This window comes from Urocitellus parryii, chromosome 5 (genome assembly GCF_045843805.1).
Source record: "Urocitellus parryii isolate mUroPar1 chromosome 5, mUroPar1.hap1, whole genome shotgun sequence".
In the NCBI taxonomy this organism is placed as follows: Eukaryota; Metazoa; Chordata; class Mammalia; order Rodentia; family Sciuridae; genus Urocitellus; species Urocitellus parryii.
Window position 1 is genome coordinate 104,295,734 of NC_135535.1, and position 13,632 is coordinate 104,309,365.

The window sequence follows — 13,632 nt, forward strand, 5'->3', positions numbered from 1 at the left end:
GTGTCTATGAATATAGAGATAATGCATGAATAGACCATACTGTGAATAAATAGTATAACTGGTTCCAATTTACATAATGGATTGAACTGATACCTGAAAATATATAGGAAATCTAATATTGATACACAATCATTCATTCCAACCAGTTATATATCTAATGGTAATATTAGGGTTCTGGTTTACCATGAAGGCTGTGTGAGATTTGCTTGAAAAGTGATTATGGAAATCGAAAATAATGTGTTTGGAAAGAAGTCTCATGAAAAGGCCAGTCCAGAAATATACAGGAGTACATGTGTTCTGAAGCAGGAAGTGATTGAAAGTGAACCAAATGCCTGTAAATTTGTGAACTTGTGGATGAAATATATATCCTATGATGTGCATCAACTGAAGAAATAGTGATGTACCAGTGTCGAAAAAAAAGAAACGTCAAAATACACATCATGTATCATAGGAATGTACTTGCATTGATGCTAAACTCGGTCAGTTCCTGTAGAAATATTAGGATTTCTAAGGACCATTCACTAGGAAACAAATGTGTATTTCAGGTGGATGAATATTTCTGAGAATAAACTTTGAAAAAGATGATTATAAATCCACATACATGAACATGAATGAATTTAGGGAGTGTATAATAAGACACATATATTTCATACTTTGAAAAATCTGGAGAGAGAGACTGTGTGTGTGTGTGTGTGTGTGTGTGTTTGTGTATATATATATATATATATATATATATATATATATATATATATACATTCAAACAATACAAACACACAGAGACTTTAAAAAGTCGAAATATATATGCCAATCAAAATTCATCATGAAATATGTATCATCCACAGATCCAAAAATATTTAATTTACTGAACATGGATTTATGTATCATGTTGTTCAAGTAGAAAGCTCACCCATAGGTTGAATTTTCAGTTCCAACAGCATTTTCGAGGAGGGATCTCTTCTCACAATTTGTATCTGCCATGTCAGCCTCCTCACAAGAATGTACGTGGGATACCAGGTAGGATTCTATATGTGCATGTAAAAATACATGTGCTGAATAGGCTACAGAGAAAGGGAGACAGGAATTCACATACTTGTTAACTTTACAAACACATGGAGAACTACTTCTCTTAAATTGGACTAGATTTATGACACCTAGCCTTTATAATGCTAAAGGAAAGTCCAATTATACACCATGCCTCCTCTGAACTGCATGTATTGCTATTCTGTTTGTGTTATTTTCCTCCATCATATCAGGATTGGTAATCAGAGTCTAGGAGGGTATGGGTTAGTGTCAGGGATTCAGTATTTTGAATGGAAAATAGGAAAATGAATCCAATGTGTATGCAATTCTGTGCTACACAAAAATCTTCCCACTCTCATCAAGAACAATGCCTTGACATTACCTTTGCCCCAAATAAGACAGGATTCGAAGCGAAGAGTTAGAAAATCTGTGAATACATATATACAATGGAAAATGCTCAGGAGTTCACAACCTTGGAGGTGGTAGAGGAGTTTCCATAAGTAAGGGACAGGATAAACACTCCCCAAACATGGAGCTCTGCTGGCCTAAAGACTTCTTGGGAAACTGCCTCTGAGGTTGGACCCTTGAAATATATGTTGTTGTCAGGAGCTTTATCTTCCTTTGTAGTGAGACCATCAAAGCTTGGTCTGCATCTATGTGGCCTGGAGGACATGGTTTCTGATTTTCCAATGAACATGAGGCAGCAGTGCTGAATTCTCTCTTTGTAGGTCAACTGTGGCCACTGGGGTCTAAGTGTTTCCCCGTGTGGACTGTGAGGCCATTTGGTCATCCTCCACTTTTCCTGGTGTTTCTTGCTGCTTCACTGGGAGTTTCCTATTTGCTTCATGAAATACAAGGAGTTCAACTGGGACACAGTGCTGGAGGGAGTTCTGTCACGTGTGCTGACTCAGGGTCCTAGGAGAATGCACCAACCAGGCTTCTATCCCACAGAGCTTGCCCCCTTGACCATAGCAACCTGATTCTGAACATTGCCCGGAAACCTCTCCATAGAACAAGATGCCTTTACATATAAGGGTCTGCTGGCTGCACCGTGTCAGTCACAAGCCATGTGGAAGCCAATGGCAGATCCACATGGCCCCACCACAGATGTTTTATCACACACCTGCACACCACTGCTCTAGGCCCACTAATCAGCAGGCTCCAACTTACTGGCATCTCTGTTCTACACCATTTTCATGAAACCCAGTCAATCAAGGCACTGTCTGGTACACTCATGATCAGCAACAGGACACCCAAAGGTTCTCCAGTGCCACGTGGTCATGGGAATTTCAAAAATTTCATGGTATTTATCAAGCCATTTCTCAAGGATGAACTTGGAGGCACTGTGGGTTTCTATTCATTCAGGAACCACTAAATGGTGAGGAAGCTCATTTCAATGAAAGCTCTGGAGAAACACTCAGAGGCAAGGCTTCCCAAGAGTGGCCAAAAGGTCACATCAAGCCAGGCCCATTGAGGTCTACAATGTGAGGTCCCTGTGTGTTTTGACTCTCAATTACGGCTGCCAGGTCTTTAAGAATAAAATCATGTGATATCCTGGCTGAGATTCCCAGTGCTCTGTGGAAAGCCACCCTGGGCCTAGATCTCAGTTTCCAAGGGCAACTCTCATGCGTGGCCTCCTAAAATCCCAACACAATTCATGGCAATACTTCTCTGAGTTCAGTACCAGAACTCAGTCTCTAAGGGGAATCACGCCAGAGTTCAAGCCCAGGTGGACAAAGTCATCCCTTCCAACCACCAAAGAAATGACCACAAATGAAACCAAAACACTGCCACGTGGCCCTCATCTTCTTCCATATAGACACTCATCATAACCTCTGGCTGGAGTTTTCCATGAGGGGGCAGCCCAAGACAGTGTCTAGAATAAGCTCCCTTGCCCCTCATTTGCCTAATGTCAGGGTGGCCTGTGAACCAGGAGTGATCAAATACGCCTGCCATTAATACTGCTCTGCTTCTCCAAATTGAGGACTACTGACTTTCGGGTATAGATTCTTTCTGTGAATTGGAGACATGAGAAAACCCAAGAACCTATGGGATAGCCTCTGCAGGGCTTTGAAGAACTCATTTGACCCAAAGGATCCCTATTCTCACTTGATGGAGGTCAGGAACTTTCCAGAGGAAAGTGAGAGGCTTCATCCACAATGACTGCTCTTTTTGCCATTTTGGCTTTGGATGCACACATGGGATCTTTCTTTAATCCATCAGGTGCTGAGAATCTAAGCCACAGCCTCACACAGGGCCAAGAGGCTGATTCACACACATCCCTTTGCAAAGGAATTAAGCAAAAAGCCACAGGTGATGCCCCTTCATTTCCATTTGAAAACTGTTGACTTCAGGATTCACAAAGGGGTAGCCTGAGGCAAAGACCTTCCTGAGAGTCAGGGCAACAGAACAATAGGTAAGCAAAAGGCCCAAAGCAGGGTTTCTCCACTGACACTTTACTGGTCACACTGATATCTGAGTTTTCTGAGATGCTTGCCATTCCCTTCAGTTATCCAGTACACGGCCATGTCACATAGCTGGGAGGTGGTACATATCTTGGACACAAAACCATGAGCCAATTCTGGAGACTGGCCAGAATTCAAGAAGAAAACAGGAACTTAGCAAGATAGTAGGTGTTGCCCATAGATAAGGCAAGCCCCAGTCCATTCATAAATTGGAAAGGATGAATGCTGGAAAGTTTTCTACTAGACAGGACACATCCATTGATTCATTCTCTTTTCCAATGTCTACAACCAGGGATACAGTGGGATACACAGACATAGAAACACTCGCCTTGTCAAATGACTTACTAGAAACAGTCCACTCCAAACCAAACAAACTGCCTTTCCTACCTATTCTCAGAACATGAGACAAAACCATAAACTCACACCCACACCCACTAAGGCACCTCCTTCCCCAAGTAGGTCTGTGACTATCTCGAGTGTCTTCTGACTGGTGGGCCATACAATGTTCCCCCAAAATGGCCCGTCCTCTCTCAGATCTGGCCTCCTTGGCCTACTCAATGAACTTGTCAGGAGCCACCAGTGAGCCACTCACTACCTGCTTTCTCAGAAAAGTCCCCTCTTCAGAGCTTTCCTGGCATTTGGTCATCCTCACATCAGTAGGTACCGAGAAAGACTGACTCTCTCCTTGGTAAACGCAAACAAGTCAGCCCACTGTGACTGGGACTGAAACTGACTCTGGGTGCCTGGCTTCCTGGTTGCCAAGTTCAAAGAGTTCCATCACAAAAGAAGTGAGGTGAGGTCACTTCCTTCAGGAACTGAATGAGGTCACTGCCTTGGCAACCAAATTGTCCTAACAGTTGCTTCCAAGGGTCCTATGAGATGGAGGCTGCCCCTGCTTCCTGTGACACTTTCACAAGTTAGAATGGTATATCCTCCATAGGCACCCAGGAACAGCTTTCCACACAGGCCTGGTTTGGTCCATCTTGTCTACATTAAGAAGAGAGAGGCTCATACAGACACAACCCTTCATCCTGACCAGGTTGTTTGCCATGGAAGATGACTTTTGCTCTCTCATGTCCTTCAGAGCTGCCTACTTCTTCTCCAGGGATCATTTCTGCATGGACCTTTGAGTTCTCAGCAGGTGGAAGATCCCCTACATTCCTCTATTGTAAGACCAACTCTGTCCCTGCTCTTCTGTAAAGTTGGATTGAGGGAACAGTGTATGGTTAGGGGTAAGAACATGTTTGATTTGGGTTAGGAATCATTCTACTGGATGAAGAATGGTATTGGGAACCTGCGATATATATAATAATGTATACGTGAAGTATATATATGACAACAGAAATCTAAGTAAGCTTTGAAGCCCAGAAGGGCATTGGGCCCTTGACTGGGATACTTAGCTTTGAATTACATTCTGCACAGATGTCTCAGATAAATTGATATACAATGGCATAAGACCTTGTACCTTGGATGATTGAATGTGGAAGAGAACATCCAGTCAAAAAGGGATAGTAGGTAGGATTAGGAAGATAGTCAGTAGGTTTAGGAAGAAGAGTGAGTATAACATTTGGACCAAAAGTTCTTTAGCAGTAGGGTGTCAGTTAGAGAGTAGATGTAAATGTCAGCACATGTGAAGAGTCAGTCACAATAATGAATATGGGAAATGAGGTAGGAGAGCAGATATCAATAGAGACATTGGGAAATCAGTCAAAGTATAAAGTGAGTGATAGGATTAGATATTTTCAACAGGGTTGAGGTTGAATATGTACTCTTAGGACGAAGCAACTGTGTAGTCACCAATAGGATTGACATTTGAGAGCATTAGGCCCCTGGACAAGGATGTGTTTAGTAATCCATGCTCACTTTCCATTTAGACTTTGGTACAATCATAAGTGTGAACTTTGCATTATGTGTCCAGAATATCACTGTGATCAAACGTATATGTAGATCAGGTGACATGAGTATTTCTTCCACCATTTCTGGGAGCAATATCTTGAAGACGTGTTGATTAGTATTTGGGGGCACCAATAGGTGTACCTTGTGTCTATGAATATAGAGATAATGCATGAATAGACCATACTGTGAATAAATAGTATAACTGGTTCCAATTTACATAATGGATTGAACTGATACCTGAAAATATATAGGAAATCTAATATTGATACACAATCATTCATTCCAACCAGTTATATATCTAATGGTAATATTAGGGTTCTGGTTTACCATGAAGGCTGTGTGAGATTTGCCTGAAAAGTGATTATGGAAATCGAAAATATTGTGTTTGGAAAGAAGTCTCATGAAAAGGCCAGTCCAGAAATATACAGGAGTACATATGTTCTGAAGCAGGAAGTGATTGAAAGTGAACCAAATGCCTGTAAATTTGTGAACTTGTGGATGAAATATATATCCTATGATGTGCATCAACTGAAGAAATAGTGATGTACCAGTGTCGAAAAAAAAGAAACGTCAAAATACACATCATGTATCATAGGAATCTACTTGCATTGATGCTAAACTCGGTCAGTTACTGTAGAAATATTAGGATTTCTAAGGACCATTCACTAGCAAACAAATGTGTATTTCAGGTGGATGAATATTTCTGAGAATAATCTTTGGAAAAGATGATTATAAATCCACATACATGAACATGAATGAATTTAGGGAGTGTATAATAAGACACATATATTTCATACTTTGAAAAATCTGGAGAGAGAGACTGTGTGTGTGTTTGTGTGTGTGTGTGTTTGTGTATATATATATATATATATATATATATATATATATATATACATTCAAACAATACAAACACACAGAGACTTTAAAACGTCGAAATATATATGCCAATCAAAATTCATCATGAAATATGTATCATCCACAGATCCAAAAATATTTAATTTACTGAACATGGATTTATGTATCATGTTGTTCAAGTAGAAAGCTCACCCATAGGTTGAATTTTCAGTTCCAACAGCATTTACGAGGAGTGATCTCTTATCACAATTTGTATCTGCCATGTCAGCCTCCTCACAAGAATGTACGTGGGATACCAGGTAGGATTCTATATGTGCATGTAAAAATACATGTGCTGAATAGGCTACAGAGAAAGGGAGACAGGAATTCACATACTTGTTAACTTTACAAACACATGGAGAACTACTTCTCTTAAATTGGACTAGATTTATAACTCCTAGCCTATATAATGCCAAAGGAAAGTCCAATTATACACCATGCCTCCTCTGAACTGCATGTATTGCTATTCTGTTTGTGTTATTTTCCTCCATCATATCAGGATTGGTAATCAGAGTCTAGGAGGGTATGGGTTAGTGTCAGGGATTCAGTATTTTGAATGGAAAATAGGAAAATGAATCCAATGTGTATGCAATTCTGTGCTACACAAAAATCTTCCCACTCTCATCAAGAACAATGCCTTGACATTACCTTTGCCCCAAGTAAGACAGGATTCGAAGCGAAGAGTTAGAAAATCTGTGAATACATATATACAATGGAAAATGCTCAGGAGTTCACAACCTTGGAGGTGGTAGAGGAGTTTCCATAAGTAAGGGACAGGATAAACACTCCCCAAACATGGAGCTCTGCTGGCCTAAAGACTTCTTGGGAAACTGCCTCTGAGGTTGGACCCTTGAAATATATGTTGTTGTCAGGAGCTTTATCTTCCTTTGTAGTGAGACCATCAAAGCTTGGTCTGCATCTATGTGGCCTGGAGGACATGGTTTCTGATTTTCCAATGAACATGAGGCAGCAGTGCTGAATTCTCTCTTTGTAGGTCAACTGTGGCCACTGGGGTCTAAGTGTTTCCCCGTGTGGACTGTGAGGCCATTTGGTCATCCTCCACTTTTCCTGGTGTTTCTTGCTGCTTCACTGGGAGTTTCCTATTTGCTTCATGAAATACAAGGAGTTCAACTGGGACACAGTGCTGGAGGGAGTTCTGTCACGTGTGCTGACTCAGGGTCCTAGGAGAATGCACCAACCAGGCTTCTATCCCACAGAGCTTGCCCCCTTGACCATAGCAACCTGATTCTGAACATTGCCCGGAAACCTCTCCATAGAACAAGATGCCTTTACATATAAGGGTCTGCTGGCTGCACCGTGTCAGTCACAAGCCATGTGGAAGCCAATGGCAGATCCACATGGCCCCACCACAGATGTTTTATCACACACCTGCACACCACTGCTCTAGGCCCACTAATCAGCAGGCTCCAACTTACTGGCATCTCTGTTCTACACCATTTTCATGAAACCCAGTCAATCAAGGCACTGTCTGGTACACTCATGATCAGCAACAGGACACCCAAAGGTTCTCCAGTGCCACGTGGTCATGGGAATTTCAAAAATTTCATGGTATTTATCAAGCCATTTCTCAAGGATGAACTTGGAGGCACTGTGGGTTTCTATTCATTCAGGAACCACTAAATGGTGAGGAAGCTCATTTCAATGAAAGCTCTGGAGAAACACTCAGAGGCAAGGCTTCCCAAGAGTGGCCAAAAGGTCACATCAAGCCAGGCCCATTGAGGTCTACAATGTGAGGTCCCTGTGTGTTTTGACTCTCAATTATGGCTGCCAGGTCTTTAAGAATAAAATCATGTGATATCCTGGCTGAGATTCCCAGTGCTCTGTGGAAAGCCACCCTGGGCCTAGATCTCAGTTTCCAAGGGCAACTCTCATGCGTGGCCTCCTAAAATCCCAACACAATTCATGGCAATACTTCTCTGAGTTCAGTACCAGAACACAGTCTCTAAGGGGAATCACGCCAGAGTTCAAGCCCAGGTGGACAAAGTCATCCCTTCCAACCGCCACAGAAATGACCACAATTCCAACCAAAACACTGCCACATGGCCCTCATCTTCTTCCATATAGACACTCATCATAACCTCTGGCTGGAGGTTTCCATGAGGGGGCAGCCCAAGACAGTGTCTAGAATAAGCTCCCTTGCCCCTCATTTGCCTAATGTCAGGGTGGCCTGTGAACCAGGAGTGATCAAATGTGCCTGCCATTAATACTGCTCTGCTTCTCCAAATTGAGGACTACTGACTTTCGGGTATAGATTCTTTCTGTGAATTGGAGACATGAGAAAACCCAAGAACCTATGGGATAGCCTCTGCAGGGCTTTGAAGAACTCATTTGACCCAAAGGATCCCTATTCTCACTTGATGGAGGTCAGGAACTTTCCAGAGGAAAGTGAGAGGCTTCATCCACAATGACTGCTCTTTTTGCCATTTTGGCTTTGGATGCACACATGGGATCTTTCTTTAATCCATCAGGTGCTGAGAATCTAAGCCACAGCCTCACACAGGGCCAAGAGGGTGATTCACACACATCCCTTTGCAAAGGAATTAAGCAAAAAGCCACAGGTGATGCCCCTTCATTTCCATTTGAAAACTGTTTACTTCAGGCTTCACAAAGGGGTAGCCTGAGGCAAAGACCTTCCTGACATTCAGGGCAACAGAACAATAGGTAAGCAAAAGGCCCAAAGCAGGGTTTCTCCACTGACACTTTACTGGTCACACTGATATCTGAGTTTTCTGAGATGCTTGCCATTCCCTTCAGTTATCCAGTACACGGCCATGTCACAGAGCTGGGAGGTGGTACATATCTTGGACACAAAACCATGAGCCAATTCTGGAGAGTGGAGAGAATTCAGGAATAAAACAGGAACTTAGCAAGATACTAGGTGTTGCCCATAGTTAAGGCAAGCCCCAGTCCATTCATAAATTGGAAAGGATGAATGCTGGAAAGTTTTCTACTAGACAGGACGCATCCATTGATTCATTCTCTTTTCCAATGTCTACAACCAGGGATACAGTGGGATACACAGACATAGAAACACTCGCCTTGTCAAATGACTTACTAGAAACAGTCCACTCCAAACCAAACAAACTGCCTTTCCTACCTATTCTCAGAACATGAGACAAAACCATAAACTCACACCCACACCCACTAAGGCACCTCCTTCCCCCAAGTAGGTCTGTGACTATCTGGAGTGTCTTCTGACTGGTGGGCCATACAATGTTCCCCCAAAATGGCCCGTCCTCTCTCAGATCTGGCCTCCTTGGCCTACTCAATGAACTTGTCAGGAGCCACCAGTGAGCCACTCACTACCTGCTTTCTCAGAAAAGTCCCCTCTTCAGAGCTTTCCTGGCATTTGGTCATCCTCACATCAGTAGGTACCAAGAAAGACTGACTCTCTCCATGGTTAATGCAAACAAGTCAGCCCACTGGGACTGGGACTGAAACTGGCTCTGGGTGCCTGGCTTCCTGGTTGCCAAGTTCAAAGAGTTCCATCACAAAAGAAGTGAGGTGAGGTCACTTCCTTCAGGAACTGAATGAGGTCACTGCCTTGGCAACCAAATTGTCCTAACAGTTGCTTCCAAGGGTCCTATGAGATGGAGGCTGCCCCTGCTTCCTGTGACACTTTCACAAGTTAGAATGGTATATCCTCCATAGGCACCCAGGAACAGCTTTCCACACAGGCCTGGTTTGGTCCATCTTGTCTACATTAAGAAGAGAGAGGCTCATACAGACACAACCCTTCATCCTGACCAGGTTGTTTGCCATGGAAGATGACTTTTGCTCTCTCATGTCCTTCAGAGCTGCCTACTTCTTCTCCAGGGATCATTTCTGCATGGACCTTTGAGTTCTCAGCAGGTGGAAGATCCCCTTCATTCCTCTATTGTAAGACCAACTCTGTCCCTGCTCTTCTGTAAAGTTGGATTGAGGGAACAGTGTATGGTTAGGGGTAAGAACATGTTTGATTTGGGTTAGGAATCATTCTACTGGATGAAGAATGGTATTGGGAACCTGCGATATATATAATAATGTATAGGTGAAGTATATGTATGACAACAGAAATCTAAGTAAGCTTTGAAGCCCAGAAGGGCATTGGGCCCTTGACTGGGATACTTAGCTTTGAATTACATTCTGCACAGATGTCTCAGATAAATTGATATACAATGGCATAAGACCTTGTACCTTGGATGATTGAATGTGGAAGAGAACATCCAGTCAAAAAGGGATAGTAGGTAGGATTAGGAAGATAGTCAGTAGGTTTAGGAAGAAGAGTGAGTATAACATTTGGACCAAAAGTTCTTTAGCAGTAGGGTGTCAGTTAGAGAGTAGATGTAAATGTCAGCGCATGTGAAGAGTCAGTCACAATAATGAATATGGGAAATTAGGTAGGAGAGCAGATATCAATAGATACATTGGGAAATCAGTCAAAGTATAAAGTGAGTGATAGGATTAGATATTTTCAACAGGGTTGAGGTTGAATATGTACTCTTAGGACGAAGCAACTGTGTAGTCACCAATAGGATTGACATTTGAGAGCATTAGGCCCCTGGACAAGGATGTGTTTAGTAATCCATGCTCACTTTCCATTTAGACTTTGGTACAATCATAAGTGTGAACTTTGCATTATGTGTCCAGAATATCACTGTGATCAAATGTATATGTAGATCAGGTGACATGAGTATTTCTTCCACCATTTCTGGGAGCAATATCTTGAAGACGTGTTGATTAGTATTTGGGGGCACCAATAGGTGTACCTTGTGTCTATGAATATAGAGATAATGCATGAATAGACCATACTGTGAATAAATAGTATAACTGGTTCCAATTTACATAATGGATTGAACTGATACCTGAAAATATATAGGAAATCTAATATTGATACAGAATCATTCATTCCAACCAGTTATATATCTAATGGTAATATTAGGGTTCTGGTTTACCATGAAGGCTGTGTGAGATTTGCTTGAAAAGTGATTATGGAAATCGAAAATAATGTGTTTGGAAAGAAGTCTCATGAAAAGGCCAGTCCAGAAATATACAGGAGTACATGTGTTCTGAAGCAGGAAGTGATTGAAAGTGAACCAAATGCCTGTAAATTTGTGAACTTGTGGATGAAATATATATCCTATGATGTGCATCAACTGAAGAAATAGTGATGTACCAGTGTCGAAAAAAAAGAAACGTCAAAATACACATCATGTATCATAGGAATCTACTTGCATTGATGCTAAACTCGGTCAGTTACTGTAGAAATATTAGGATTTCTAAGGACCATTCACTAGGAAACAAATGTGTATTTCAGGTGGATGAATATTTCTGAGAATAATCTTTGGAAAAGATGATTATAAATCCACATACATGAACATGAATGAATTTAGGGAGTGTATAATAAGACACATATACTTCATACTTTGAAAAATCTGGAGAGAGAGACTGTGTGTGTGTGTGTTTGTATATATATATATATATATATATATATATATATATATATATACATATATATATATATATATACATACATTCAAACAATACAAACACACAGAGACTTTAAAAAGTCGAAATATATATGCCAATCAAAATTCATCATGAAATATGTATCATCCACTGATCCAAAAATATTTAATTTACTGAACATGGATTTATGTATCATGTTGTTCAAGTAGAAAGCTCACCCATAGGTTGAATTTTCAGTTCCAACAGCATTTACGAGGAGGGATCTCTTCTCACAATTTGTATCTGCCATGTCAGCCTCCTCACAAGAATGTACGTGGGATACCAGGTACGATTCTATATGTGCATGTAAAAATACATGTGCTGAATAGGCTACAGAGAAAGGGAGACAGGAATTCACATACTTGTTAACTTTACAAACACATGGAGAACTACTTCTCTTAAATTGGACTAGATTTATAACACCTAGCCTTTATAATGCCAAAGGAAACTCCAATTATACACCATGCCTCCTCTGAACTGCATGTATTGCTATTCTGTTTGTGTGATTTTCCTCCATCATATCAGGATTGGTAATCAGAGTCTAAGAGGGTATGGGTTAGTGTCAGGGATTCAGTATTTTGAATGGAAAATAGGAAAATGAATCCAATGTGTATGCAATTCTGTGCTACACAAAAATCTTCCCACTCTCATCCAGAACAATGCCTTGACATTACCTTTGCCCCAAGTAAGACACGATTCGAAGAGAAGAGTTAGAAAATCTGTGAATACATATATACAATGGAAAATGCTCAGGAGTTCACAACCTTGGAGGTGGTAGAGGAGTTTCCATAAGTAAGGGACAGGATAAACACTCCCCAAACATGGAGCTCTGCTGGCCTAAAGACTTCTTGGGAAACTGCCTCTGAGGTTGGACCCTTGAAATATATGTTGTCGTCAGGAGCTTTATCTTCCTTTGTAGTGAGACCATCAAAGCTTGGTCTGCATCTATGTGGCCTGGAGGACATGGTTTCTGATTTTCCAATGAACATGAGGCAGCAGTGCTGAATTCTCTCTTTGTCGGTCAACTGTGGCCACTGGGGTCTAAGTGTTTCCCCGTGTGGACTGTGAGGCCATTTGGTCATCCTCCACTTTTCCTGGTGTTTCTTGCTGCTTCACTGGGAGTTTCCTATTTGCTTCATGAAATACAAGGAGTTCAACTGGGACACAGTGCTGGAGGGAGTTCTGTCACGTGTGCTGACTCAGGGTCCTAGGAGAATGCACCAACCAGGCTTCTATCCCACCGAGCTTGCCCCCTTGACCATAGCAACCTGATTCTGAACATTGCCCGGAAACCTCTCCATAGAACAAGATGCCTTTACATATAAGGGTCTGCTGGCTGCACCGTGTCAGTCACAAGCCATGTGGAAGCCAATGGCAGATCCACATGGCCCCACCACAGATGTTTTATCACACACCTGCACACCACTGCTCTAGGCCCACTAATCAGCAGGCTCCAACTTACTGGCATCTCTGTTCTACACCATTTTCATGAAACCCAGTCAATCAAGGCACTGTCTGGTACACTCATGATCAGCAACAGGACATCCAAAGGTTCTCCAGTGCCACGTGGTCATGGGAATTTCAAAAATTTCATGGTATTTATCAAGCCATTTCTCAAGGATGAACTTGGAGGCACTGTGGGTTTCTATTCATTCAGGAACCACTAAATGGTGAGGAAGCTCATTTCAATGAAAGCTCTGGAGAAACACTCAGAGGCAAGGCTTCCCAAGAGTGGCCAAAAGGTCACATCAAGCCAGGCCCATTGAGGTCTACAATGTGAGGTCCCTGTGTGTTTTGACTCTCAATTATGGCTGCCAGGTCTTTAAGAATAAAATCATGTGATATCCTG